Raw genomic sequence first — 5,531 nt, 5'->3', positions numbered from 1 at the left:
TAAAATATCACTTTGTACAACCCAGAAAAAATTAGCAAGAAACAACTACTTCCCTACCTGGTTGAAAACTACCTTTTTTCTTATTTTCTAGCTTAATTGCATCATTGTCTGAGAATGTACCCTGTATGATTTACATCACTTGAAATTTGCCGAGACTTGCTATATTGTCATAAACATTCCATGCACACCTAACAAGAACTTGTGATGTGCAGTAGTGGGTACAGTACTCTTTGCAGAGGGCAAAAGTAGGTCTACAGTTGTGAGTATAGGAAACTCAGAGTTTCTGTACTATTATTATATTATTTTTCCATGCAAACAACTGTAAACATATGGATATACCATGTTTTTTAATCCATTCATTCGTTGATGGATACTTGGATTTCTTCCACCTTTTGGCTATTGTGAATAAGGTTGCTATGAACATGCGTGTACAATATCTGTCTGAATCCTTCCTTTCAATTCTTTTGGGCGTATACCCAGAAGTGGGGTTGCTGGGTCATATGGTAATTCTGTTTAATTTAAAAAAAATATTTTTATTGATTTCTGAGAGGAAGGGAGAGGGAGAGAGAGATAGAAACATCAATGATGAGAGAGAATCATTGATAGGCTGCCTCTAGTAGGCCCTCAGGCTTGTGCCCTTGACCGGAATCGAACTGGGGATCCTTTAGTTTGCAGGCCGACGCTCTGTACACTGAGACAGACTGGCTAGGGCTCTTTTTTTTTTTTTATTAATCCTCACCAGAGGATATTTTCCATTGATTTCTAGAGAGAGTGGAAGGGAGGCGGAGAGACAGAGACAAAAGTATTGATGTGATTGGTTGCCTTCCACACACTGAGGTTATGTGCCCTTGACCAGAATTGAACCTGGGACCCTTCAGTCCACAGGCTGATGCTCTATCCACTGAGCCACACCAGCCAGGGCAATTCTGTTTAATTTTGTGAGGAACAGCCACAGTGTTTCCCATAGTGGCTGCACCATATTACGTTTCCACTAGCAATACGCAGGGTTCTGATTTCTCCACATCCTTGCCAAAACTTGTTATTTCCTGTGTTGTTTTTTAATTTTTGATAATAGGTATCCTCATGGGTGTGAGGTGATACTTACTCTTGGCTCGAGTTGTTGACCAAAGCCCAGGGACCTAGGGCACAAGAATTTCAGAATCACCTCCTTGTTCTGTCTACCTTTGGTAATTTTTCACTTTTGTTAAACCTTCCAGATGTGCTCAAGCATAGGTTTTGAAAAATATATTGTCCGTTTTAAGTCTGAATCACCTGGTCTACCATTCCTTCTTTTCTATATCTCACATAGAAATGAAATTGAGCTAAAAAGTAGAAGGGGAGTGGTAAGATTCCAAGGATTTAATATATATATATATTTTAACTCATGCTATCTCCCACTACTATATTTTAAGTGACTGAGAATAGATAACTTGATGGAGCACTTACAGTGGCTCAAATTAATGAGCAGTGAATTCTTGTTAGATGAAATGGGAAGAAAAAAGGAAATCCAGGAAGGAAAAAGGAGGGGGAAAGTAGAAAGGAAGAGTGAAGAAGGATTTGAGGGGAATCAGACTTGGAAAGAGGTAGAAGAAAAGAAAAAGGTAAAAACAGGGAAGAACAAAATTCAAGGGAACTCTATTCAGTTTCACCAAAGTCTTGCAGCCAACGATTTTCTAGAAACTCACAGTTTCTACTTCTTAACAATAACAACAAGAAATCCTTTATCGTTCCTTCCTTACCAACCATTCACTAATTTTCATGATTGGTTGTGGAAAAGGCAATTCATTCATTTACTCAACAAATACTTATTAAGTATGTATTTTTTTGCCAAACTCTGTTCTGGACACTGAAGATAGACACAACAATAAACAAAATATTCAGAAGTCCTTGCCTTCATTGAGCTTCCAGTTCTAGTGGGCTTTAGTAGCTAAGGCATAGTAATTAAGATGCGAAATGCTATAACAAATAGATCATAAGTTCTCAGTGGGTTAGCATACTAAAGGTCTGTTGTCTGATCAGCTTAGAGTCCAATGCACGTGTATTTGATTAGGCAGACTTCCACGTGCTCATTTAGAGTCACACTCTAAGTCAGGGGTGGGCAAACTTTTTGACTCGAGGGCCACAATGGGTTCTTAAACTGGACCGGAGGGCCGGAACAAAAGCATGGATGGAGTGTTTGTGTGAACTAATATAAATTCAAAGTAAACATCATTACATAAAAGGGTACAGTCTTTTTTTTTTTTTAGTTTTATTCATTTCAAACGGGCCGGATTCGGCCCGCGGGCCGTAGTTTGCCCACGGCTGCTCTAAGTCCATTTGCAAGAACTAGTCACATGGCCCAGCTAGATTAGATGCAAGGGCAGCTAGGAAACCTAATTTTCAGCAACAAGCACAAGTCTTTGGTGATCAGCAAGCTAACATTTCACATGGAGAGAGATAGACAAGACACCCAATAGCTGAACAAGGAACTTATTATGTTAGAAGGTGATGAATGCTATGGGAAACAAAAAAGCAGGGGAATATAGAATGGTGTTGAAGAATATTAAATTTTATATCGAATGATGAGAAAGGGACTCATTGAGGTGAGCAAAGGCTTGAAGGATGTGAAGGAGTGAGCCACTTGGATATTATGGCTGAACTGAGCCAGAGGTAGAGAGGTGGCAGATGAAGTCAATCAAAGAGATGAGAAGAGACAAAATGTATGGGACTCCAGTTTCTCCTTTCAATGAGTGGAAATCAGAGAGTCATATGCAGAGGTGGGAACAGGACTTGATTTAGCTGTATCAATACCAGTGTTGGCAGCTACGTTGAGAATATACCAGATGGGAGCCAAGTGGAGACTGTAGTGAATTGGACCAGAGTGGCCACAATGGAGGTGATGGGAAATGGTCAGATACCAAATATTTTACAGGCAAACCAGGATTTGCAGATGAATTGGAGGTGGAGTTTGAGAAAAAGACAGAAGGGAATGTAGCCTGAGCAATTTTAAGGATAGAGTTTCTAATAACAAAGCTGAGGAAGACCATGGTGGAGCATATCTGTAGGGGAGATCAAGAATTCACTCCTGGCCCTGCCGGTGTGGCTCAGTGGATGAGCGTGGACCTATGAACCAGGAGGTCACGATTGGATTCCCGGTCATGCCGGGGCTGTGGGCTTGATCCCCAGTTGGGGGTGGGCATGAGACAGCCTATCAGTGATTCTCTTTCATCATCGATGTTTCTATCTCTCTCCCCCCTCCCTTCCTCTCTGAAATCAATAATAAAATTTATATATATATATATGAATTCACTCCTGGAATGCTGAGTTTGGGATGCGTAGGAGAGAGCCACATGGAGATGCTGTTGGATAAGAGTGAAGCTCAGGAGAAAACTATTGGCTAGAGCTTTAGGTCTGAAGTCCTTCCTCACGCATGGTAATGATGGTATTTAAATGCCTTGAGACTGAAGGAATGACGAGTGTGCATTTGAAGAAGAGACCCAGGACTGAGACTCGTGGCCATGAAGGGAATGGAGAAGGGAAAACGAGGAACAGCAAGTGGAGTGATTGAGGAATCATCTGGTGCTGTGTGTTCATCAGACCAGAAGCAGAATGAGGGTGGCATTAATGTTGGCCAAGGCTCTATTTCCCCCAACTCCATTCTTATCTGCCCATATCTGGCTGCGCATAGTTGGAGTGATCTGAAGAGATGAAGGACAGGGCCCTTCCAGGGTTCAGCTCATTCCAGGATTCTTCAGCATCCTCTTTCATCCGTACCCCTAGCTCTGATAAGTTTGGTCATTCATTCAACAAACATTTGCTGAGCATCTATATATGTGCCAGGCCCTGGTCCAGGCTCTGAATGAACAAGCCAGACAAGGCCTGTGTCTTACGGAGTTTTTTGAGAGAGGGAGGAAGGGGGGGGGGGGGGGAGAGGGAGAGAGAGAGAGAGAGAGAGAGAGAGAGAGAGAGAGAGAGAAAACATTGTTGCCTCCTGTATGTGCCCAGACCAGGAATCAAACCCACAACTTTCTGGTGCAAGGGAGAATGCTCCAACCAACTGAACCACATGGGTCGGGCCCTTATGGAGCTTAAACTCCAATGTGGGTGGCGCAGATAATAAACAGTCAACAAAGTGGTAAACAAGAAAATTTCTAACCCAGGGTTAAGGAAATAGAGAGTGACCTGCTTTGGTTAAGGGGATTATGAAAGTGGTCTTTGAGAAGGTGACATTTGAGCTGAGACCTGAGTGCTGAAAAGATGGTCATCAGAGCTGGGGAACAAGGAAGGGAACCTCTGGAAGGAAGTTTGGGGTGCTGCAGGGGAGGAGAGAAGGCCAGTACAGAATCACGGTGAGGAAGGGGAGGCAGGAGCCACTTTACACAGGAGCTTGTGGCAGTGGTTAAGAATTTGGGTTTTATTCTGAGTGTGATGGGGACACATTTGGTGAGGTTAAGCAGAGGAGTAAGGAGATCCAGGTCAGATGGAGGATGGACTGTAGGGGGCAGAGTGGAGGCAGGGAGGAGAGGAGGCCTTCCAGCCTTGGCAACACGTGGTGTTGGGACGAGGAAGGACCGGGATGCACCCTTGAGTGGATGAATGGGTCAGGCAGGCACGCAAATTAAGCGCTTCTTTGGATCAAGGCCTGTGGGCAAAGCAAGGGACCTACTTAAAGAACGCTTGGGAGGCACAGTCCTTGCCCTCAGCGTATTTAGTGTTTAATTATAGGAAACAGACCACACACCTAGAGGTGTCGTGTAAACACAAAGCAACCATTAAATCAGTGCACAGTTGTGGCTGAAGGGGAACTGGAAAGGGAGCGGCCGGGGCACCCCGCTAAGAGACTTGGGGGCCTTTAAACCGGGCGGCGGCAGACTCCGGTCCACAGCCGGCTCGGCTGGGTCCCGGCTCCGGGCCCACGGCCCCGCGTGGCTGCCTGCGCTGGAAGGTCTCAGACCGTGGCTCCAGGCTCCAGTTTCCCAACTTCTAGCGAGCGCTGACAAAGCGGGTGACGAAGGGGAGGTCCCTCCGCGGCTCGCCGCCTTCTCGGCTGGGAGTGACTCATTACCTCGCTCCCTCCCTCGCGGCTGACCCGGGGCCAATGCCTTAATGAGCCTACACCTCACTCTACCCATCTGGCAGGGACAATTGCCTGGTGGAGTTTTTAGCTCCCCGGGGGCAGGGCTCGTGTCAGCAGCCGACCAGGTTCCTCGAGAGAGGCTTCTCGAAGGGTCTGGAGGAGCACAGAACCCTTGGGGTAGCCCCACGGCCCGAGGCCCTCCCCACGCACCGAAGCAGGCGGGGTGTGAATGCCCGTGCATTCCTCCAATTTCAGTCATCCAACAGCATTTTGTACTGGGTGCAGTTTCGCAAGTCTTGATGTCCTGGAGCATCCCTCCCGCCCCCCCCCCCCTTGGACACCTCTTTAAAAAATTTGCTTGGGGGGGAAGAAGCAACCAGAGCAGGCCCCCAAAGTCTGCAGAGCCGCCCAGAAAGCTCAGGGACATGAGCGACAGACCGACCGGCGCCAGGGCGCCAGGGGGCCCCGGGGGAAC

This window comes from Myotis lucifugus, unplaced genomic scaffold (genome assembly GCF_000147115.1).
Source record: "Myotis lucifugus unplaced genomic scaffold, Myoluc2.0 scaffold_100, whole genome shotgun sequence".
In the NCBI taxonomy this organism is placed as follows: Eukaryota; Metazoa; Chordata; class Mammalia; order Chiroptera; family Vespertilionidae; genus Myotis; species Myotis lucifugus.
The sequence above is the reverse complement of the archived record's forward strand: the minus strand, read 5'-3'. Positions refer to the sequence as shown.